The following is a 25,736-nucleotide window of genomic DNA, read 5'->3' on the forward strand; positions in this document are numbered from 1 at the left end:
TACAGGAAAACACACAAACTCATAGTAAAGTCCATAAATGTGATTTTTATTTAAAAACTAATAAAAATATAATAAAAACTAACTAAATCATACTAAAAACATACTAAAAACAATGGCAAAAAGCGTATAAATTATCCGCTCATCAGTCTCTTACTCTTCCATATCCTTATTTATTTTATTTAGAGTTCTAATTGGATTATTTTCATGGATTGTTGATAAAGAGGATTACTTTTATTTTTTAATTAATTCAATCTCTATTTTATTTTAATTAATTTATTATGTCTTCTTATATTTTTCTGAGTATTATATCCATGTCAATGGAGTAGACTCCATACTTGACATGGGGGTTGATTTAAAGGAGACACTTGAATTGGAAGGCTTAAGTGTTGATTAATTTGGAAATTGTTGGCTAGTTCTGTATTTATTAACGCTAGACCTTCCCAAGGGAGAGGACTAGGATTTGCGAATAAGGGTTAGCTCAATTACTTGACTTTCCTTTATTTAGTAAGGGTTAACTAAGTGAAACAACAACCTTTTTAATACTGCACTTAAGAGATCCCAACAAGGATAGAACTTCCAATTAATCATTCCCCCAGTCAAGGCTTTTTATTTAGAATATCAATAATTATTCTTAGTTTATTTTTATTGCTTAAATCTACAATTATTTAATTGCTCATTATTCAACTCTCAAAAGTCTCAGAAAATTCCTAATTAATAAAATAGCATACTTTCTCGCAACTCGTTGGGAGACGACCTGGGATTTATACTCCCAGTATTTTTCTATTCTAAAATTTTTGTGACACTCTTTTTAAATTGGTGAGGCGAATTTTAGCTGGTTTAGAGCTATACTTGCAACGCTGTTCTATGATATTTTAATCTCCTAATTGGCCTAACTTCTGCCACGCACCAATGATTCATTCAATGGCCGCCGTATGTGATTAAGTCATGTCCTCTTATCAAGTTAATCTCTTCTCTCTCCATAGCATTTGATGAGCGGATAATTTATACGCTTTTTGGCATTGTTTTTACATAGTTTTTAGTATAGTTTAGTTAGTTTTTAGTATATTTTTATTAGTTTTTAAATAAAAATTACATTTCTGGACTTTACTATGAGTTTGTGTATTTTTCTGTGATTTCAGGTAATTTCTGGCTGAAATTGAGGGACTTGAGCAAAAATCATATTCAGAGGCTGAAGAAGGATTGCAGATGCTGTTGGATTCTGACCTCCCTGCACTCGAAGTGAATTTTATGGAGCTACAGAACTCAAAATGGCGCGCTCTCAATTGCGTTGGAAAGTAGACATCCAGGGCTTTCCAGAAATATATAATAGTCCATACTTTGCCCAAGTTTAGATGACGCAAACTGGCGTTCAACGCCAGCTCTCTGCGCTATTCTGGAGTCAAACGCCAGAAACAGGTTGCAAAGCAGAGTTAAACGCCAGAAACACGTTACAAACTGGCATTTAACTCCAGAAAGAGTCTTTACACATGAAATCTTAATGCTCAGCCCAAGCACACACCAAGTAAGCCCGGGAGTGGATTTCTGCATCATTTACTTATTTCTGTAAACCCTATTAACTAGTGTAGTATAAATAGGACTTTTTACTATTGTATTTACATCTTTAGTTTTAATCTTTGGATTGTCTTTTGATCCTTTGATCATGTTTTGGGGGCTGGCCATTCGGCCATGCGTAGACTTTGTTCTTAAGTATTTTCAACGGTAGAGTTTCTACACACCATAGATTAAGGTGTGGAGCTCTGCTGTTCCTTGAGTATTAATGCAAAGTACTACTGTTTTTCTATTCAATTCAAGCTTATTCCTATTCTAAGATATTCATTCGCACCCAAGAACATGATGAATGTGATGATTATGTGACGCTCACCACCATTCTCACCTATGAATGCGTGCCTAACAACCACTTCCGTTCTACATGAAGACGAGACAGAATGAGTATCTCTTAGATATCTAATACAGGAGACCAAGTCCGAGATATTAGAGTCTTCATGGTATAAGTTAGAACCCATGGATGGCCATTCCTGAGATCCGCAAAGTCTAAACCTTGTCTGTGGTATTCCAAGTAGGATCTGGGAAGCGATGGTTGTGACGAGCTTCAAACTCGCGAGTGTTGGGCGTAGTGACAGATGCAAAAGGATAGTAAATCCTATTCCAGTATGATCGAGAACCAGCAGATGATTAGCCATGCAGTGACAGCGCATTGGACCATTTTCACAGAGAGGACAGGATGTAGCCATTGACAACGGTGATGCCCAACATACAGCTTGCCATGAAAAGGAGTGGGAATGATTGGATGAAGACAGCAGGAAAGCAGAGGTTCAGGAGGAACGAAAGCATCTCTATACGCTTATCTGAAATTCTCACCAATGAATTACATAAGTATCTCTATCCTAGTTTATATTTTAATTATGTTTTAATTATCAATTCTCTATAACCATTTGAATCCGCCTGACTGAGATTTACAAAGTGACCATAGCTTGCTTCAAGCCGACAGTCCCCGTGGGATCGACCCTTACTCACGTAAGGTTTATTACTTAGACGACCCAATGCACTTGCTGGTTAGTTGTGCAAAGTTGTGACAAAGTGTGATTCACGTTTGAGAGCACCAAGTCTTTGGCGCCATTGTTGATGATCACAATTTCGTGCACCAAGTTTTTGGCGCCGTTGCCGGGGATTGTTCGAGTTTGAACAACTAACGGTTCATCTTGTTGCTCAGATTAGGTAATTTTATTTTATTTTTAAGCTTTTTATTTCTTATTTTCGAAAATAATACAAAAAAAAACTTTCTTCTTTTTTGTTTTTCCCAAAATAATTTTCAAAAATACCAAAATTTTTTTTATAAAATCATAAAAACCAAAATTTTGTGTTTCTTGTTTAAGTCTTGTGTCAATTTTTAGGTTTGGTGTCAATTGCATCTTTTTAATTTCATAAAAATTTTTGAAAATCCATGCATTGCATTCTTCATGATTTTCAAGTTGTTCTTGGTAAGTCTTCTTGTTTGATCTTTAAAATTTCTTGTTTTGTGTCTTTTCTTGTTTTTCATATGCATTTTCAATTTGTTAGTGTCTAAAGTTTGAAAATTTCTAAGTTTGGTGTCTAGCATGTTCTTCTTTTCTTCAAAATTTTCAAAAATAAGTTCTTGGTGTTCATCTTGATATTCAAAGTGTTCTTGGTGTTCATCTTGACACTCATAGTGTTCTTGCATGCATCTTTTATTTTAATCCAATGTTTTCATGTTTTGCATCAATTTTATGTTTTTCTCTTTCTTCATTAAAATTCAAAAATAAAAAAAATATCTTTCCCCTTTTCACTCATAAAATTCGAAAATTTGAGTTGACTTTTTCAAAATTTTTTAAAATCTATTTGTTTTCTGAGTCAAATCAAATTTTCAATTTAAAAAATTCTATCTTTTTCAAATCTTTTTCAAAAGTCAAATCTTTTTCATTTCTCTTTCATAATTTTTGAAAATTTCAAATTGATTTTCAAAAATCTTTTTCTGATTTTTATTTCATATTTTCAAAATTAATGCTAACAATTAATGTGATTGATTCAAAAATTTTAAGTTTGTTACTTGCCTAGTAAGAAAGGTTCAATCTTCAATTTAAAAATCCTATCTTTTTGTTTCTTGTTAGTCAAGTAATCGACTTTAATTTTCAAAATCAAATCTTTTTAATTTTTTTTCAAATCTTTTTCAAAATAAGTTTCGATCACATCTTTTTCAAAATTAATTTCAAAATCTTTTCTAACTTGTTTTCTAACTTCTTATCTTTTCAAAATTGATTTTCAAATCTTTTTCAATTAATCTTATCTTTTTGTTTGATTCATATCTTTTTCAAAACTACCTAACTAACTCTCCTTTTCTAATTTTCGAAAATCCCTTCCCTCTTTTTCAAAATTTCTTTTTTTATTAACTAATTATTTTAAATTTTAATTTAATTTAATTTTTCTTCTTTTTTATTTTCGAATTTTAATTTTAAATTTAAATTAAAAACAAAAATATTTTTCTTTTCTTTACAAATGATTTTCGAAAATTCTTCTCCCTCATCTCTTTCTAATTATTTATTTATTTACTAACACTTCTCTTCATCTAAGAATTCGAACCTACTCCTCTCCCCTATGTTTGAATTCTTATCTTTTCCTTCTTCTATTCTTATCTTCTTCTACTCACATAAAGGAATCTCTATACTGTGACATAGAGGATTCCATATTTTCTTTTCTGTTTTCTTCTTTTTCATATGAGCAGGAACAAGGATAAGAACATTCTTGTTGAGGCTGATCCTGAACCTGAAAGGACTCTGAAGAGGAAGCTAAGGGAAGCCAAAGCACAACTCTCTAGAGAAAATCTGACAGAAATTTTTGAAAAAGAAGGACACATGGCCGTAAATAATAACAATGCAAGGAAGATGCTTGATGACTTTACTGCACCAAATTCCAACTTATATGGAAGAAGCATCTCAATCCCTGCCATTGGAGCAAACAATTTTGAGCTAAAGCCTCAATTAGTTTCTCTGATGCAACAGAACTGCAAGTTTCATGGACTTCCATCAGAAGATCCTTTTCAGTTCTTAACTGAATTCTTGCAGATCTGTGATACTGTTAAGACCAATGGGGTTGATCACGAGGTCTACAAGCTTATGCTTTTCCCGTTTTCTATAAGAGACAGAGCTAGAATATGGTTGGACTCTCAACCTAAGGATAGCCTAAACTCTTGGGATAAGCTGGTCACGGCTTTCTTAGCCAAGTTCTTTCCTCCTCAAAAGCTTAGCAAGCTTAGAGTGGATGTTCAAACCTTCAAACAGAAGGAAGGTGAATCCCTCTATGAAGCTTGGGAGAGATACAAGGAACTGACAAAAAAGTGTCCTTCTGACATGCTTTCAGAATGGACCATCCTGGATATATTCTATGATGGTCTGTCTGAATTATCAAAGATGTCATTGGACCATTCTGCAGGAGGATCCATTCACCTAAAGAAAACGCCTGCAGAAGCTCAGGAACTCATTGACATGGTTGCAAATAACCAGTTCATGTACACTTCTGAAAGGAATCCTATGAGTAATGGGACACCTCAAAGGAAGAAAGTTCTTGAAATTGATACTCTGACTGCCATATTGGCTCAAATATTGACTCAGCAAGTCAATATAATTTCTCAGAGTCTGAATAGAATGCAAGCTGCATCCAACATTACTCAAGAGGCATCTTCTGTAGAAGAAGCTTATGATCCTGAGAACCCTGCAATAGCAAAGGTGAATTACATGGGTGAACCCTATGGAAACACCTATAATCCCTCATGGAGAAATCATCCAAATTTCTCATGGAAAGATCAACAAAAGCCTCAACAAGGCTTTAATAATGGTGGAAGAAACAGGTTTAGCAATAGCAAGCCTTTTCCATCATCCACTCAGCAACAGACAGAGAATTTTGAGCAGAATCTATCTAGCTTAGCAAATATAGTCTCTGATCTATCTAAGGCCACTTTAAGTTTCATGAATGAAACAAGGTCCTCCATTAGAAATTTGGAGGCACAAGTGGGCCAGCTGAGTAAAAGAGTCACTAAAACTCCTCCTAGTACTCTCCCAAGCAATATAGAAGAAAATCCAAAGAGAGAGTGCAAGGCCATTGATTTGACCATCATGGCCGAACCTACAAGGGAGGAGGAGGACGTGAATCCCAGTGAGGAAGACCTCCTGGGACGTTCAGTGACCAATAAGGAGTTTTTCTTTGAGGAACCAAAGGAATCTGAGGCTCATCTAGAGACCATAGAGATTCCATTGAACCTCCTTCTGCCCTTCATGAGCTCTGATGAGTGTTCATCCTCTGAAGAGGATGAAGACCTTACTGAAGAGCAAGTTGCTAAGTACCTTGGTGCAATCATGAAGCTGAATGCCAAATTATTTGGTAATGAGACTTGTGAAGATGAACCTCCCTTGCTCACCAATGAACTGAATGCATTGGATAGGCAGAAATTACCTCAAAAGAAACAGGATCCTAGTAAATTCCTAATTCCCTATAACATAGGTACCATGACCTTTGAGAAGGCTCTGTGCGACCTGGGGTCAGGAATAAACTTAATGCCACTCTCTGTAATGGAGAAACTTGGGATCTTTGAGGTGCAAGCTGCCAGAATCTCATTAGAGATTACAGACAACTCAAGAAAACAGGCTTATGGACTAGTAGAGGACGTGTTAGTAAAGGTTGAAGGCCTTTACATCCCTGCTGATTTCATAATCCTAGACACTGGGAAGGATGAGGATGAATCCATCATCCTTGGAAGACCCTTCTTAGCCACAGCAAGAGCTGTGATTGATGTGGACAGAGAAGAATTGATCCTTCAACTGAATGAGGACATCCTTGTGTTTAAAACTCAAGGATCTCCTTCTGTTACCATGAAGAGGAAGCATGAAAAGCTTCTCTCACTGCAGAGTCAACCAAAGCCCCCACAGTCAAACTCTAAGTTTGGTGTTGGGAGGTCCCAATAATGCTCTGAACATCTGTGAGGCTCCATGAGTGCTCACTGTCAAGCTATTGACATTAAAGAAGTGCTTGTTGGGAGGCAACCCAATGTTATTTAATTATATCTATTTTATTTTTTTTATTTCTATTTTGTGTTTTATTAGGTTGATGATCATGTGGAGTCACAAAAACTACAAAAAAAATTCAAAAATAAAATGAAAAACAGCATAAAAAATAGCACACCCTGGAGGAGGAGCATTCTGGCATTTAAACGCCAGAAACAAGCATCTTTCTAGTGTTTAACGCCAGAAACAAGCACCAAGCTGGTGTTTAACGCCAGAAACAAGCATTTACCTGGCGTTAAACGCCAGAAACAGGCTACTTTTGGGTGTTTAACGCCAAAAACAGGCAGCAGTCTGGCGTTAAACGCCAGGATTGCACAGCAAGGGTGTTTTGCACACCTAAATAGAGCAGGGATGTTAAGTCCTTGACCCCTCTGGATCTGTAGACCCCACAGGATCCCCACCTACCACACCTCTTCTTCTCTCCTCTTCACACCTTTTCATAATACTCTTCCCCAAAATAACCTCCACCAATCACCTCCATTACTCCTCCAAAACCTTCATACAACCCACCTACACCCACCCACTCAAATTCAAACCATCACTCCTTCCTTTTCACACATCATAACCACCTAAAACCCCCTTGGCCGAACCACTTACACCTCTCCATCTCATCTATTTTCTTCTTCTTCTACTTCCTCTTCTCTTCTTTTGCTCGAGGACGAGCAAACCTTCTAAGTTTGGTGTGGTAAAAGCGTTGCTTTTTGGTTTTCCATAACCATTTATGACACCTAAGGCCAGAGAAACCTCTAGAAAGAGGAAAGGGAAGGCAAAAGCTTCCATCTCTGAGTCATGGGAGATGGAGAGATCCATCTCAAAAGTCCATCACTAAGAAAAGGATGGAGCAAACAAGAGATCATGGACCTCAACAAGAGTATGAGGAAATTCCTCACCATGAAATTCCTGAGATGCCTCAGGGGATGCACTTCCCTCCACAAAAGTATTGGGAGCAAATCAACACCTCCCTAGGAGAATTAAGCTCCAACATGGGACAACTAAGGATGGAGCACCAAGAGCACTCCATCATTCTCCATGAGATTAGAGAAGATCAAAGAGCTATAAGGGAGGAGCAACAAAGGCAAGGAAGAGACATAGAGTAGCTCAAGAGCACCACTGGTTCTTCAAGAAGAGGAAGACGCCACCCTCACTAAGGTGGACCCGTTCCTTAATCTCCTTGTTCTTATTTTCCTGTTTTTCGTTTACTATGCTTTATGTTTATTTATGTTTGTGTCTTATTACATGATCACTAGTGTCTAAGTGTCTATGCCTTAAAGTTATGAATGTCCTATGAATCCATCACATTTCTTAAATGAAAAATGTTCCAAAAATAAAAGAACAAGAAGTACATGATTTCAAATTCATCCTTGAAATTAGTTTAATTATTTTGATGTGGTGACAATACTTTTTGTTTTCTGAATGAATGCTTGAACAGTGCATATGTCTTTTGATATTGTTGTTTATGAATGTTAAATATGTTGGCTCTTGAAAGAATGATGAAAAGGAGACATGTTATTTGATAATCTGAAAAATCATAAAAATGATTCTTGAAGCAAGAAAAAGCAGTGAATACAAAAGCTTGCGAAAAAAAAGAGAAAAAGAAAAAGAAAAAGCAAGCAGAAAAAGCCAAAAGCTCTTTAAACCAAAAGTCAAGAGCAAAAAGCCAATAGCCCTTAAAACCAAAAGGCATGGGTAATAAAAGGATCCAAGGCTTTGAGCATCAGTGGATAGGAGGGCCTAAAGGAATAAAATCCTGGTCTAAGCGGCTAAACCGAGCTGTCCCTAACCATGTGCTTGTGGCGTGAAGGTGTCAAGTGAAAACTTGAGATTGAGCGGTTAAAGTCGAGGTCCAAAGCAAAAAGAAGAGTGTGCATAAGAACCCTGGACACCTCTAATTGGGGACTTTAGCAAAGCTGAGTCACAATCAGAAAAGGTTCACCCAGTTATGTGTCTGTGACATTTATGTATCCGGTGGTAATACTGGAAAACAAAGTGCTTAGGACCACGGCCAAGACTCATAAGGTAGCTGTGTTCAAGAATCAACATACTGAACTAGGAGAATCAATAACATTATCTGAACTCTGAGTTCCTATAGATGCCAATCTTTCTGAACTTCAATGGATAAAGTGAGATGCCAAAACTATTCAAGAGGCAAAAAGCTACTAATCCCGCTCATCTGATTGGAGCTAAGTTTCAATGATATTTTGGAATTTATAGTATATTCTCTTCTTTTTATCCTATTTTATTTTCAGTTTCTTGGGGACAAGCAACAATTTAAGTTTGGTGTTGTGATGAGCGGATAATTTATACGCTTTTTGGCATTGTTTTGACATAGTTTTTAGTATAATTTAGTTAGTTTTTAGTATATTTTTATTAGTTTTTAAATAAAAATCACATTTCTAGACTTTACTATGAGTTTGTGTTTTTCTGTGATTTCAGGAAATTTCTGGCTGAAATTGAGGGACTTGAGCAAAAATCAGATTCAGAGGCTGAAGAAGGACTGCAGATGCTGTTGGACTCTGACCTTCCTGCACTCGAAGTGGATTTTCTGGAGCTACAAAAATTCAAATGGCGCGCTCTCAAATGCGTTGAAAAGTAGACATCCAGGGCTTTCCAGAAATATATAATAGTCCATACTTTGCCTCATTTTAGATGATGCAAACTGGCGTTCAACGCTAGCTCTCTGCCCTATTCTGGAGTCAAACGCCAGAAACAGGTTGCAAAGTAGAGTTAAACGCCAGAAACACGTTACAAACTGGCGTTTAACTCCAAAAAGAGTCTCTACAAATTAAAGCTTAATGCTCAGCCCAAGCACACACCAAGTGGGCCCGAAAGTGGATTTTTGCATCATTTACTTATTTTTGTAGACCCTAGTAACTAGTTTAGTATAAATAGGACTTTTTACTATTATATTTACATCTTTAGTTTTAATCTTTGGATTGTCTTTTGATCCTTTGATCACGTTTTGGGGGCTGGCCATTTGGCCATGTGTAGACTTTGTTCTTATGTATTTTCAATGGTAGAGTTTCTACACACCATAGATTAAGGTGTGGAGCTCTGCTGTTCCTTGAGTATTAATGCAAAGTACTACTGTTTTTCTATTCAATTCAAGCTTATTCCTATTCTAAGATATTCATTCGCACCCAAGAACATGATGAATGTGATGATTATGTGACGCTCATCACCATTCTCACCTATGAACGCGTGCCTGACAACCACTTCCGTTCTACATGAAGACGAGACAGAATGAGTATCTCTTAGATATCTAATACAGGGGACCGAGTCTGAGATATTAGAGTTTTCATGGTATAAGTTAGAACCCATGGATGGCCATTCCTGAGATCCGGAAAGTCTAAACTTTGTCTGTGGTATTTCGAGTAGGAACTGGGAAGGGATGGCTGTGACGAGCTTCAAACTCGCGAGTGCTGGGCGTAGTGACAGACGCAAAAGGATAGTAAATCCTATTCCAGTATGATCGAGAACCGACAGATGATTAGCCATGCAGTGACAGCGCATTGGACCATTTTCACAGAGAGGACGGGATGTAGCCATTGACAACGGTGATGCCCAACATACAGCTTGCCATGAAAAGGAGTAGGAATGATTGGATGAAGATAGCAGGAAAGCAGAGGTTCAAGAGGAACGAAAGTATCTCTATACGCTTATCTGAAATTCTCACCAATGAATTACATAAATATCTCTATCCTAGTTTATATTTTAATTATGTTTTAATTATCAATTCTCTATAACCATTTGAATCCGCCTGACTGAGATTTACAAAGTGACCATAGCTTGCTTCAAGCCGACAGTCTCCGTGGGATCGTCCCTTACTCACGTAAGGTTTATTACTTGGACGACCCAGTGCACTTGCTGGTTAGTTGTGCGAAGTTGTGACAAAGTGTGATTAACGTTTGAAAGCACCAAGTCTTTGGCGCCATTGTTGATGATCACAATTTCGTGCACCAGCAGTCCACCATATCCGAGTAACTCATGTCCTCTCATCAAGTTAACTCATGGTTTCTCACTATAGCCGATGATGAAGCACTAAGCAATCCATTCTCCTTCGCGATCCTACTCAAAACACTACAGACAAGGTCAGATCTTCTGGATCAGAGAATGTTGCTTTTCTGACTCTATCCTTAGCGCCACAGAGACCTCAGTAACCCACGGTCAACGGGATCTTATGTCACATATCCAAAGTTGCCCAGGTACTCTCTTGGAATCTGCAATGCAATCACTAGCTTTAGCTCAATGCTATTCGAGTTGGGACTCGCACGGAACCCAAGTAGAACAAGGATGAATGTCATGTTTCATCTTCAATTCATAAGATGAAGAACGAGAATGCATAAGAGAATAGAATCTAGCATATTGAAATAGAAACAGTAATATTATTAATCCATGAGAATCAGGAGAGCTCCTAACCCTAACTTATGAGGTTTAGTTGCTCATAGCTTACAGAAAAATAGTGAAAGGTTCAAAAAAAGGGTGGAAGAAGATTCAAAAGTCCCTAAACATGAGTGATCTTCTTCTATATATACTAATCTAATAACTAGAGATTACAAAAATAAGATAAGCTAGACTCTTGGTGCGAAAATCCACTTCTTGGGCCCACTTGGTGAGTGTTTGGGCTGACCTTGGAATGACTCCACATGCTGGGACTCCTCTTGGGATGTTGGACGCCAGGCTTGCTCTCTTTTGGGCAGCCAAACGCCGTTTCGCTCCTTCTGGGGCGTTGAAACGCCAGACAGGGGGTCAGGTGGGCGTTTAACGCCCATTTTGGGCCATCATCTCTAAAGATAAGTATAAACCATTATATATTGCTGGAAATCCTGGGATGTTAGCTTTCCAATACCGTTAAAAGCGCGTTAATTAAACCTTTGTAGCTCCAGAAATGCTCATTTGAATGCACAGAGGTTAGAATCTGACAGCATCTGCAGTCCTTTCTCTGTCTCTGAATCAGACTTCTCCAAAACTTGCCAGAATCACCCAAAAACCACCTAAAAACATAGGAAAAACACAAAAACTCAAAGTAGCATCCAAAAAGTGATTTTTGCACTAAAAGCTACTAAAACTTAATAAAATTCAACAAAACATAACTAAAAACTCTATGAAAATAATGCCAAAAAGCGTATAAAATATCTGCTCATCAGAATACCAAACTTAAACTGTTGCTTGTCCCCAAGCAACCAAAAATAGAGTAGGATAAGGAAGAAGAGATGGAGACAATAGATCTCAGAGTTTTCAATGAAGCTCAGTTCCAATTTATGAGCGGGGCTAGTAGCCATTTACTTCTAAATAGTTTTGGCATCTCACTTTCCTTTGAAGCTCAGAAGTATTGACATCTTTAGGAACTCAGAATCCGAATGATATCATTGATTTTCTTAGTTCAGATTTTCTTGATTCTTGAACACAGCTTCTTTTCGGGGCTAGTAGCTATTTACTTCTGAATAGTTTTGGCATCTCACTTTCCTTTGAAGCTCAGAAGTATTGACATCTTTAGAAACTCAGAATCCGGATGATATCATTGAGTTTCTTAGTTCATCTTTTCGTGATTCTTGAACACATCTTCTTTTTTAGCTTGGCTGTGACCTTAAGCGATTTGTTTTCCAATATTACCACTAGATACATAAACGCCACAGGCACTTGATGCCAAGGCATCTTAGGCTAGTTTCACTAGCATTTTTCTGTTAGTTTTAGTTGTTTTATGCATTTTCTTGAGCTTAAAGTAACCAAAAATGGTTAAATGAAGAACAAAGCAATGAGCCATCCAAACAGTATGATTTTTATGCAAATTCCATGAGTTTTAGTTATATTACTTGAATGCTATGAATGGAAGATTTCTCATGAAATTTTGCAAGACTTTGATGCAATTGTTTGGATGATTTCAGGGAAGAAGAGGCTAAGCAAGGAAGCAACAAAATCAATAAAGGAAGCTTGAATATCACATGTGGAGTTTAAGTTCCAGTTTAAGCCTAAACTGGAGCTTAAACGCCAGAATCATGAAGGCTAAGAAATGCTGGAATTGAAGTTTAACCTCCAGTTTAACCTTAAACTGGAGGTTAAACGCCAGAATGAAAGACTCACCAAAGAAGCATTTCCACGTTTAACCTCCAGTTTAACCTCAAACTGGAGGTTAAACGCCAGAATTGAGAATGCCACTCAGGAAGGAGTCCACGTTTAACCTCCAGTTTAACCTTAAACTGGAGGTTAAACGCCAGAATGGGAAAAGCACCAGGGAGCCATTTCCACGTTTAAGCTCCAGTTTGACCTCAAACTGGAGCTTAAACGTGTTCGACCAAGTTTTCCCCTCCAGGGTTGCTCTCTCCATTTCCACGTTTAAGCTCCAGTTTGACCTCAAACTGGAGCTTAAACGTGTTCGACTCCTCCAGGGCTACCCTTCTAAGCTTCCACGTTTAACCTCCAGTTTAACCTTAAACTGGAGGTTAAACGTGTTCGACCTCCAGGATGCCTCCTTCCATTTCCACGTTTAACCTCCAGTTTAACCTTAAACTGGAGGTTAAACGTGTTCGACCTCCAGGGCTGCCCTTCCTATCTCCACGTTTAAGCTTCAGTTTAACCTTAAACTGAAGCTTAAACGTGTTCGACTACATGACTCTCCAGGGCTGCCTTCTTCCATTTCCACGTTTAAGCTTCAGTTTAACCTTAAACTGAAGCTTAAACGTGCTTCTACAAAAGGCCTCACTGGAAATGTCTGGCGTTTAAGCTGCAGTTTAAGCTTAAACTGCAACTTAAACGCCACTCTTGGAAAAGGTTTCTGGGCCAAAAATATTTCGGTTTAAGTTAGTCTTTGAGCACAAACATTAACTTAAACTTACTCTGGTGTGAAACCCAATTGAATATCATGGTTTATGGGATTGGGCCTGAAGGATTGATGAGTTTGAAATTTCAATTTATTGAGTCATGTGTCATTATTTGATTATCACTAAGTTGGCTCAATGAATGTTACAGAATTTGGATCAGCAACCTCATCAAGATTATGGATCATAAACCCAAGGCAAAAGGAAAGCAGGGAGAGGCCTCAAAGCCCAAGAAGCACAACAGAAGCTCAATATAGAAAGTGTATAAATAGGATAGAATTTAAGTGAGAAGGGGTCTTTACCTTTTGATTTTAGCTAGTTTTCATATCTTTGTAATTGAATTCAGAGCTATGACTCACTAAACCCCTTTCATTGGGTTAGGGAGCTCTATTGTAATTCAATGAATCAATAATAGTTTATCTTCTTCTTCAATCTTTTCTCTTGAATTTTGTTAGAAAGCTTCTCGTTCTAATTCCATTGGGTAGTTGTCTTGGGAAAGAAACTACCCATAATTGGAATCCTTCGGAACCTTGGGAAAGGAATGGAGGATTCATGCTAGAGAAGCTTTCTCACAGTGAATTGGATTGGGGTTTGGATGGATATTGTGACATGTAATCCTACCAAATTGTGGTTCATGAAACTGTGTGGTATAATCAGTGATCGAGCATCATCTCTTCTTATGAACATTTAAACCAAGGGATTGGGAATTTGTTTATTTTTTAAAGAGAATTGGTGAGCCAAGGGTTTGGGATCCAATCATATAAGATTGCCAAGCAAAATTTAATGAACGCATTGGTTGAGGAAGAGATATACATGTTTTGATTCGGAGATCTCAATATCTCCTAACACCCAATGAATTCCTCATTTCTGATTTCCACTTTCTTTTACATTTTGCAACTCAATTCATGCAATCACCCCCACTCCCTTTTAATTTTCAGCAATTTAGCTTCTTCTCTTTAATTCATGCAATTTAAGATTCCGCCATTTAAATTCCTTGTCATTTCAATTTCTTGTCATTTACGTTTCCCGCCAATTTTACATTCCGCAATTCTCATCTAAATCTTGATTCCGCTCAACTAGAACACACTTTCAATCCGAATTGCTCACTCAACCAATCCTTGTGGGATTTGACCTCACTCTATTGTGAGTTTTTACTTGACGATAACCGGTGCACTTGCCGGAAGGAATTTTGCCGATCGTGCAATTTCCTAAATCGTAGCATAACAAGTTTATGCGCATCAAGTTTATGGCGCCGTTGCCGGGGATTGGTTTTCGATTAACAATTCTCCAATTGGAAGTTAACTAGATTGAGCATTTTTTTTTGTTTTGATTAATTCAGTATAAGTTACTTGTTGAATTCTAATTCCTGCACTCTGTTACATGCTTTCTTTCTTTATGCCTTTAAATTCAAGCAACTAACTCACTGACTCACTAACTGTTTGAATTAATTCCTCAATTGCTCTAACCATACTCTTCCATTAACCAAGAGTATTTCACTTGTTTGTTGCCTGTGCTGTGTTCTTGTATGACAGGTAGGAGAGGAGAGACATTAACTCCTCCATATACCGAACCAGAGAGGACCCTTCATAGACTGAGAAGGGAAGCAAGAGGGAAGAGAGTACTGGTAGAAGAGGAATCTGAAGGAGAATCTGAGGACAATTTTGAGGAAGCTCTAGACCTCAACATGGAGAGAGAAGTTCACAACCATGAGAGAGCTAATGGAAACAATGCTATTCCTGAGAGGAGGGTTCTTAGTTCATACATAAACCCAACCTCTGGGAATTGTGGTAGCAGCATTCAGAAACCACCCATTCAGGCCAACAATTTTGAGCTCAAACCACAGCTAATATCACTTGTGGAGAATCATTGTTCATTTGGTGGGAGTGCTAATGAAGATCCCAACCAACATCTCACAAAATTCCTGAGAATTTGTGACACTGTGAAGTCCAATGGAGTCCAGGAAGATGCCTATAAACTGCTTTTGTTCCCATTTTCACTTAGGGACAAAGCAGCTAAGTGGCTGGAATCATTCCCAAGGGGAAGTCTAACAACATGGGATGAGGTGGAAAGCAAGTTTCTGGCACGTTTCTACCCCCCACAAAAGGTCAATAGGCTTCGATCTGAGGTTCAGACTTTTAGACAACAAGATGGTGAAACTCTCTACGAGGCATGGGAGAGATTCAAGGATTTGACAAGGAAATGCCCACCAGACATGTTCCATGACTGGGTGCAATTGCATATTTTCTATGATGGACTCTCTTATGAATCAAGGAAGGCTGTAGACCATTCATCAGGAGGTTCATTGAACAGGAAAAAGACTGTGGAAGAAGCCATTGAAGTGATTGAGACAGTGGCTGAGAATGAGTACTACTATGCATCAGAGAGGCACAACACTAAGGGAGTCATGGAGCTGAACCATGTTGATACAATTCTAGCCCAAAACAAAGTGTTTGCCAAGCAACTAGCAGAGCTTACCAGGCAATTAGAAACAAAGCAAGTGGCTGCAATACACACACAAGATCAAGAGGAAGTAAGCAATGAAGGAGGTGATTGGGATGAGGCCAACTATGTGGGAAACCAACAAAGACAATCATATGATCCACACTCCAACACTTACAACCCAGGATGGAAAAATCACCCAAACTTTGGGTGGGGGAACCAACAAACCCAACCACAAAACCACAAACCTTACAACCACAACCCACATAACAATCCCACATACCAAAACTCCAACCAAAGATCATACCAAGCCACACAAAACACTTACTCCCAACCACCATATCATGGCCAAAATAATCAACCTACCCAACCTAATCCGAACCAACAATTTCAAGATCAATTAAACCGGATAGAAGGAATGATGGCAACCATGAGTCAAGACATAACCGAATTGAAAAGCTTCAGGGATGATGTGAGAGCTACCTTAAGGAACCATGGTGAAAAACTCAAGAGGATGGAGTCTCAAGTAGGAGAGCTATCTCAGCAGGCCCCCAAATCAACTGCAGTGTTCCCTAGTGACACAGAAAAGAATCCAAAAGGGGAACAAAAGAGAGTGAGATGGGAAGAATGCAAGGCCATCACCATATTGAAGGAAGAAGAAGGAATAAGACCCTCAAAACAGGAGCCAGAAATCTTGAAGGAAGGTGTGGAGGAAGCTAAGCAGGAAAGTGAAACTGAGCAAGCCAAGGAACTGCAAAAAGGCACGCTGGAAATATACCAACCAAAAGCACCATTTCCTCAGAGGTTAGGAAGAAGTGAAAAGGGGAGAACCTATTCAAGGTTTTTAGAGACATTTAAGTCTCTCCATGTCAATATTCCCTTTCTTGAGATTCTCCATCAAATGCCTACACACATCAAGTATTTAAAGGAATTGTTGAGCAAGAAAAGAGTTTTGAAGGGAGGACAAACGGTAACAATGAACAAAGAATGCAGTGCTCTCATCAAGAAGGACACAGTCTCTAAGAAAACAGACCCAGGAAGTTTTCATATTCCTTGCATCATAGGAGAAACAAAAATTGATAGAGGATTCTGTGATCTAGGAGCTAGCATAAATGTGATGCCTCTAACTCTTATGAAGAGGCTACAACTGAATGAGGTGAGATCCACTGATGTAATCATACAACTGGCTGACAAAACTCAGAAGCAAGCTGAAGGGGTAGTTGAGAATGTGCTGGTGAAAGTGGGAAATTATTTTTTCCCCACAGACTTTGTCATTTTGGACATGGAGGAAAGCTACCTACACCCCATCATTCTGGGGAGGCCATTTCTAGCCACTGCTAGAGCACTCATAGATGTAGAACAAGGAGAGCTAATTTTGAGAATACATGATGAACAACTCATTTTCAATGTTTTCAAACCTGCATCTGAGCCTGAACCAGAACATGAAAAGCCTAAGGATGAGAGTAGCCATCTGTGTTTGGAGGAAAGCAATCCGGCAGCTGAAACTCTGAAACAGTCCTTGGAAAGCAAACAAGAATTGCAAGAGTTAAAGCCACAAGAATCAATAGAAACAGATCAGAAGGATCCTCCCGACATAAGGGTCAATGAAGAAAGCTTCAAGAGAAAGGGAAGAATTGTAAAGAAATTGCCAAGAGGGTGGAGAAACAAGAAAATTCCCACTGAAGGTTTCTCTCCGGGAGACAAAGTGATATCAAGTCATTATCTGCCAATCCCACCTGGCCTCAAAACAATTCCTTCCCAGCACCCTCAAGTGTTCACAATCAGGAAAGTTCTTTCTATGGAACATTTAGAGGTCATGAAGGAATCAAGTGGGGACGTTTGCATAGTGAGAGGAGAAGACGTCAAGCACTACAATCCACCCTAACAAGGGACAACCGTCAAGCTAATGACGTTAAAGAAGCGCTTGTTGGGAGGCAACCCAACCTGAGGTGATACCCTTTTGCTGTTTCTTTTATTTGTTTCAATAAAAAGGGTGAAAGAGTTTCTATGCATTGCAAAGAATTAAGTTTGGTGTTTCACACCAAACAATGAATTCGTGGATCAATAATTCAAAGGGGAATGTGTGACTCTAAGTTTGGTGTTCCACCATAAAGATCAACTGAACACAACAACCTTTGAATTATATGAAAGGAACAACCATTCTAAGCAGTCACAGAAATGCTTAAAACCCTTAGCAGCAACTTCATTCCAAAGAGAACTCAAGGATTCAAAGCACAGAGAAGTAAGTGGGAGACTAAGTTTGGTGTTCACACACCAACTTAAGACTCAGATACTTACCCACACATAGTTGAGCTAACCACTCAAGTGCTTGAGAAGCAAGCAACTTCATCACTCTTTGCAGGAAAGGAAACAAGGATCTTAAAGCATGAAGCAACATTTAGGAGAAGAAGGAGAAATCAAATTGTTTCCTAGCAACAAAGAGAAAAAGGAATTTCACAAGGTGGTATTGTTCCTTGATAATTCTTTAAAAAGGGCAAACAAAAGCATGCTTGTTCTGGTTTAAACTGTGAATGTTGAATCTTTCTGGAATGTGAAGTATTTAGTATATCTGTCTGTTTATTGCTTTGAATAAAGTGAATGCCTAGATATTTGGATATAACTTCACCATCTTAAACAAATGCTTGCCATGCTTGTTCTGTTTCCAAAAATAAAAGAAAAGTTTGAACAAAAGTGACTTGGCTCAATTAGTAACAAATCAAGTAGAATTAAGTGGTGGTATGCATGCTTGATTGTTAAGTCACATCACTGGAAATAGAGTGTAGAATTATCATTTTTATGTAGAAATTGAAAACTGTCTATGGATCTTGATGAATAAATGTCTTTGGCCATGAAAAAGAAAGAAAAAGAAGAAGAAAAAGCCAATGAAAAAGGCAACCAAAAAGCAGAAAAATTGAGAAAATAAGCTAGGCACCAATGGTTTGAACTTCTGAGACAAATGCCTGTGGTGTTTATGTATTAAGGATATGCTTGGATGAATAGGTTCTGAGGAGTGTTTCAACACTTGGTAACTTGGGTTAACTAACCCGGGATTATCAACCAAAAGTCCATTATCAAGAGCAACCTAAATACAAAACATTTAGTCACACAAAGAGGTGCTGGGCACCAATGTCTCAAGAAGAAATGTGAACTAAAATGCCTAAAGTGGAGATGTGTAGTGCACTGATAAGAAAAAGAAAACGCCAAAGGCTTGTGCAACACATGACACTAAGCAAACAAGGAGCAAAGGAGCTCTAAGAAAAAGAAAAGAAAAACAAAGAAGAGAAAAGTGCCAAAGACATAAGAATAACAAGAGGCCATAGCAGTGTTTGATGGATGCAATGAAAAAGTGATAATCTTACCTGATAAGTATGAAAAAGTGATGCTGCAACTTTCTGCATAAAACCCTTCTGATGAACTTCAAATGCTTGCTAATATAGCCAATGTAATTGCTTTTTGTCTCATACTTTCTTCTCAAATAACTCAGGACTTGCTTAGGGACAAGCAAGTATTAAGTTTGGTGTTGTGATGCCAAGGCATCTTAGGCTAGTTTCACTAGCATTTTTCTGTTAGTTTTAGTTGTTTTATGCATTTTCTTGAGCTTAAAGTAACCAAAAATGGTTAAATGAAGAACAAAGCAATGAGCCATCCAAACAGTATGATTTTTATGCAAATTCCATGAGTTTTAGTTATATTACTTGAATGCTATGAATGGAAGATTTCTCATGAAATTTTGCAAGACTTTGATGCAATTGTTTGGATGATTTCAGGGAAGAAGAGGCTAAGCAAGGAAGCAACAAAATCAATAAAGGAAGCTTGAATATCACATGTGGAGTTTAAGTTCCAGTTTAAGCCTAAACTGGAGCTTAAACGCCAGAATCATGAAGGCTAAGAAATGCTGGAATTGAAGTTTAACCTCCAGTTTAACCTTAAACTGGAGGTTAAACGCCAGAATGAAAGACTCACCAAAGAAGCATTTCCACGTTTAACCTCCAGTTTAACCTCAAACTGGAGGTTAAACGCCAGAATTGAGAATGCCACTCAGGAAGGAGTCCACGTTTAACCTCCAGTTTAACCTTAAACTGGAGGTTAAACGCCAGAATGGGAAAAGCACCAGGGAGCCATTTCCACGTTTAAGCTCCAGTTTGACCTCAAACTGGAGCTTAAACGTGTTCGACCAAGTTTTCCCCTCCAGGGTTGCTCTCTCCATTTCTACGTTTAAGCTCCAGTTTGACCTCAAACTGGAGCTTAAACGTGTTCGACTCCTCCAGGGCTACCCTTCTAAGCTTCCACGTTTAACCTCCAGTTTAACCTTAAACTGGAGGTTAAACGTGTTCGACCTCCAGGATGCCTCCTTCCATTTCCACGTTTAACCTCCAGTTTAACCTTAAACTGGAGGTTAAACGTGTTCGACCTCCAGGGCTGCCCTTCCTATCTCCACGTTTAAGCTTCAGTTTAACCTTAAACTGAAGCTTAAACGTGTTCGACTACATGACTCTCCAGGGCTGCCTTCTTCCATTTCCACGTTTAAGCTTCAGTTTAACCTTAAACTGAAGCTTAAACGTGCTTCTACAAAAGGCCTCACTGGAAATGTCTGGCGTTTAAGCTGCAGTTTAAGCTTAAACTGCAACTTAAACGCCACTCTTGGAAAAGGTTTCTGGGCCAAAAATATTTCGGTTTAAGTTAGTCTTTGAGCACAAACATTAACTTAAACTTACTCTGGTGTGAAACCCAATTGAATATCATGGTTTATGGGATTGGGCCTGAAGGATTGATGAGTTTGAAATTTCAATTTATTGAGTCATGTGTCATTATTTGATTATCACTAAGTTGGCTCAATGAATGTTACAGAATTTGGATCAGCAACCTCATCAAGATTATGGATCATAAACCCAAGGCAAAAGGAAAGCAGGGAGAGGCCTCAAAGCCCAAGAAGCACAACAGAAGCTCAATATAGAAAGTGTATAAATAGGATAGAATTTAAGTGAGAAGGGGTCTTTACCTTTTGATTTTAGCTAGTTTTCATATCTTTGTAATTGAATTCAGAGCTATGACTCACTAAACCCCTTTCATTGGGTTAGGGAGCTCTATTGTAATTCAATGAATCAATAATAGTTTATCTTCTTCTTCAATCTTTTCTCTTGAATTTTGTTAGAAAGCTTCTCGTTCTAATTCCATTGGGTAGTTGTCTTGGGAAAGAAACTACCCATAATTGGAATCCTTCGGAACCTTGGGAAAGGAATGGAGGATTCATGCTAGAGAAGCTTTCTCACAGTGAATTGGATTGGGGTTTGGATGGATATTGTGACATGTAATCCTACCAAATTGTGGTTCATGAAACTGTGTGGTATAATCAGTGATCGAGCATCATCTCTTCTTATGAACATTTAAACCAAGGGATTGGGAATTTGTTTGTTTTTTAGAGAGAATTGGTGAGCCAAGGGATTGGGATCCAATCATATAAGATTGCCAAGCAAAATTTAATGAACGCATTGGTTGAGGAAGAGATATACATGTTTTGATTCGGAGATCTCAATATCTCCTAACACCCAATGAATTCCTCATTTCTGATTTCCACTTTCTTTTACATTTTGCAACTCAATTCATGCAATCACCCCCACTCCCTTTTAATTTTCAGCAATTTAGCTTCTGCTCTTTAATTCATGCAATTTAAGATTCCGCCATTTAAATTCCTTGTCATTTCAATTTCTTGTCATTTACGTTTCCCGCCAATTTTACATTCCGCAATTCTCATCTAAATCTTGATTCCGCTCAACTAGAACACACTTTCAATCCGAATTGCTCACTCAACCAATCCTTGTGGGATTCGACCTCACTCTATTGTGAGTTTTTACTTGACGATAACCGGTGCACTTGCCGGAAGGAATTTTGCCGATCGTGCAATTTCCTAAATCGTAGCATAACAAGTTTATGCGCATCAGCACTTAACTGGGTGAACCCAATTGGATTGTGATTCAGCTTTTCTAGAATCTCCAGACAGTGGTACCCAGAGTTCTTAGGCACACTCTTTTGCTTTTGGAATCACGACTTTAACTGCTCAGTCTCAAGCTTTTCACTTGACACATTCACACCACAAGCATTTAGTTAGGGGAAGCAGCTCATTTGAACTTTTTAGGCCAAGAATTGGTTTCTTTAGACCCTCATAACCATTGATGCTCAAAACCTTGGATCCTTGCTCTTGCCTTTTAGTTTTAAGAGCTATTGACTTTTTCTTTTTCTTTTTTTTTCCTTTTTTTTTCTCTCTTTTTTTTGATTTTTCTTTCTCTTTTTCTTTCGTCATTCTTTTTGCTGTTTTTTCTTGCTTCAAGAATTAATTTTTTTGGATTTTTTAGATTACCAATAATACTTCTCTTTTTTCGTCATTCTTTCAAGAGTCAACCTTCTTAACATTACTATCAAGTATGCACAGTTAATTCATGCATTCAGAAAGTAAAAAGCAAGGCCACCACATCAAACAATTGGACTATTCTTATTATATAACTTAAGTTTATGTATCTCACTTTTCTTTTTCAAATAATTTTTTCTTTTAAGTATGGTGAGAGATACATTGGATATTTCATAGCTTAAGACAAGATAAAAAGATGATCATGCACTTAGAAACAGGAAACAGACAATAGGATAAAACACATTGGAAGAACAGAAAAAATAACATAAGCAAGGGGGTAATGGAGCGTGACCACCTTAGTGACGACGGCTACCGCTTCCTCTAGTGGGTCCAATGGAGCGTTTAAGCTCCTCTGTGTCTTGCCCTTGTCTTAGTTGCTCTTCCCTTAAGGATCTTTGATCTTCTCTTATTTCATGAAGGATGGTGGACTGTTTTTGGTGTTCCAACCTCAGTTGATCCATGTTGGAACTCAATTCCCCCAGAGAGGTGTTCAGTTGATCTGAGTAGTCTCTAGGAGGAAAATACATCCCTTGAGGCATCTCAGAGATTTTTGGAGGTGGCTGCACAGGCTCTTATGCAGGCTCTCTTACATGCTCCATCCTTCTTTTAATGATGGGCTTGTCCTCCTTAATGGGGACATCTCCTTCTATGACTATCGCAGCTGAATTGCATAAGTGACAAATAAGATGGGGAAATGCCAGCCTTGCTTGGGTAGAGGGCTTTTCTGCCACCTTGTACAGCTCTTGAAGTATCACCTCATGTACCTTTACCTCATTCCCAAGCATGATGCAATGAATCATTATGGCTCTGTCAATGGTCATTTCAGACCGATTTCTAGTAGAGATGATAGAGCGTTGGATGAATTCTAACCATCCTCTAGCTACAGGCTTGAGGTCAAGCCTTCTTAGTTGGGCAGGCTTGCCTTGGGCATCCCTCTTCCACTGAGCTCATTCCACACAGATGTCTGAAAGGACTTGGTCCAGCCTCTGATCAAAATTGACTCTTCTAGTGTAAGGGTATGGGTCTCCTTGCATAAATGGTAATTGGAGCGGTAACCTTACACTTTTCGGGGTGAAATCCAAGAGCTGCCCTCGGACCATGGTGCGCCAATTTTTGGGATGTGGGTTCACACTAGTGTCATGCTTTTTGGTGACCCAAGCATTGGCATAAAACTCTTGCACCATTAAGATTCCAACTTCCGGGATAGAATTAGTTAAAACTTCCCAACCTCTTTTCTGGATTTCTTGTTAGATTTCCGGGTACTCATTCTTTTTTAGCCTAAAAGGGACCTCGGGGATCAATTTTTCTTTGCCACTACTTCATAGAAGTGATCTTGATGAGTCTTGGTGATGAATCTCTCCATTTTCCATGGTTCGGAAGTGGAGGCAATGGCTTTTCCTTTCCTCTTTCTAGAGGATTCTCCCATTTTGGGTGTCATGGGTGTGAATAGAAAGCAAAAAGCAAGGCTTTTCCAACACCAAATTTAAAAGCTTTGCTCGTCCTCGAGCAAATAAGAACAAAAGGGAAGAAGAGAGTAGAAAGAGAAGAGAATAATAGAGATAAAGAGAGAGCGGGTTTCAGCCAAGTGGGGACTAGTGTGTATGAGGTGTGTGTTGGAGGGGTTAGAGTGTGTAGAGTGTATAAGGGAGGAGGAAGATATTATTTAGGTGTGAGGAGAAGAGAGGAATGAAAGGGTATTTATAGGGGTGGCAGGGTTAGAATTTTCAGTTATGAGGGGGTGAATGGGTGAGAAAGGTTTGAATTTGAAGTGGGTGTGGTTGGTGGGAATTGATGGATGGAAGTGATGAAGGATTTTGGGAAGAGAAAAAGGTGATGGAATGTGATTGGTTGAGGGTGTATAGGGAAGAGTGTGTGTGGGGAAGAGAGAAAGTAGGAGAGAGAAGAAGGTGGGGTAGGTATGGAATTTGTGGGACCCACTGGTCCTAAGAGACTAGGGAATTCAAAGTCCCTACCCCCTTGTGGGCGTTGAACGCCCAGGGTACCCCCTGTGTGGCGTTCAACGCCAGCTTCTGCTCCCCATGGGTCATTTGAACGCCCAGGGACTCCCTTCCTGGCATTCAACGCCAGGTATCTGCTCCCTATAGGGTGTTTGAACGCCCAAGATGCCCCCTGGGTGGCGTTCAACGCTAGCTAGGGGTTTTCCCAGGGTGTTCTGTTCGTCCTTTTTTCCTGCTTCTGTTTCTGTTCTAAGTACTGTACATAATCACAACCATTAGAAAGAAAAGGAAATAACTATAAACCAACAAGACTCAAATGAAAACAAACTAAAAGAAAGAAAACAGAAAATACTCTACTCATGGTTGGGTTGCCTCCCAACAAGCGCTTCTTTATCGTCATTAGCTTGACGGATAGCGCCTTTACGGAGAATGGTAGGGGCTCAAAATTTCACCCCTTACAGTAAAATTCCTTCCTGTGCTCTCATGGATGTGTGGTGCGCGTGTACGCAAACACCACACTGTTCATACAGCAGCAGTACCAGCAAGTGCACTGGGTCGTCCAAGTAATACCTGAGCGAGTCAGGGTCGATCCCACGAGGATTGTGGCTTGAAGCAAGCAATGGTTGTCTTGCAGGTCTTAGTCAGGTGGAATCAGAGAGTTTATGTAAACTTTGAATGATTATATGTCATAAATGCTTGGATGTTAAGTTGAAATAAGGATAGGAATAGAGTTGAGAGTAGAAGTTGCTTTGTCTTTCTGAATGAACTCTGGTATTACTGTCTTCCTTGCTTGTGAATGATCTTTTTCTATGGCAGGATGTAAGTGATTGACACTGGTTTGAGCAGCTGCCAATACTCCTCTAGATCTGAACCCCAGGTTTAGTGTGGATCCATCTATACTTGAGGGTGAAGCGCGTACAGTCCATTCTCTTGGCGATCATACTCTAAATGCCACAGACAAGGTCAAATCTTCCGGATCAGAGAATGCTGCTTCTTTGGATTCTAGCTTATACCATGGAGACCCTAATCTCCCCAAAAATTGGCTGAACTGGTGTCTCGAGAAGTCCCCAACAAAGTCGTAGATTAACCATCTGAGAGATGTATAAACATAGCTGTTGGCTCGTGCTTTCCGGCCAAGTATTCACACGAACCCAAGTAGATGCGGGTGTTTGTCAGGCACGTTCATCTTAATGTGATGAACAGAGCTAATTGGTAAGATCATCCTATTCACCACGTTGAAGATCGGATATACATCTTAGAGATAGATCAAACACAGATCGAAAAAGAAACAAAAATACTTTTATTAATTCATAGGACTCAACAGGGCTCCTCCCCTCAACTTAGGAGGTGTAGAAACTCATACTGAAGTAAAAAAACAAAGTAAAACTCGGAAATAGTGTAAAAAGTTTGATGTTGTCTAAAGATCTCTAAATTACATAAATAAAATCCCTTAAATACTAAATAGATGACTAGTAAGGGTAAAACAGTCTATTTAGTGCTAAAATCCACTTCTGGGGCCCACTTAGTGATTGTT

The 25,736-nt window shown here is 38.8% G+C and overlaps 2 non-coding genes across 2 annotated transcripts; both read right to left on the reverse strand.

Annotated features, from left to right (window-relative positions):
• Nucleotides 1-4,781: 4,781 nt before the first annotated feature.
• On the reverse strand, nucleotides 4,782-4,889 carry LOC148574478 (small nucleolar RNA R71). The gene has a single exon (XR_015906536.1). It is a non-coding gene; the product is annotated as a small nucleolar RNA R71 (small nucleolar RNA).
• Nucleotides 4,890-15,512: 10,623 nt separating this feature from the next.
• Nucleotides 15,513-15,616, reverse strand: LOC148574479 (small nucleolar RNA R71). Its single transcript, XR_015906140.1, has one exon. It is a non-coding gene; the product is annotated as a small nucleolar RNA R71 (small nucleolar RNA).
• Between the last annotated feature and the right edge of the window lie 10,120 nt (nucleotides 15,617-25,736).

The sequence above is a fragment of the Arachis ipaensis genome, chromosome B2 (genome assembly GCF_059453495.1).
Source record: "Arachis ipaensis isolate K30076 ecotype BB chromosome B2, ASM5945349v1, whole genome shotgun sequence".
Classification (NCBI taxonomy): Eukaryota; Viridiplantae; Streptophyta; class Magnoliopsida; order Fabales; family Fabaceae; genus Arachis; species Arachis ipaensis.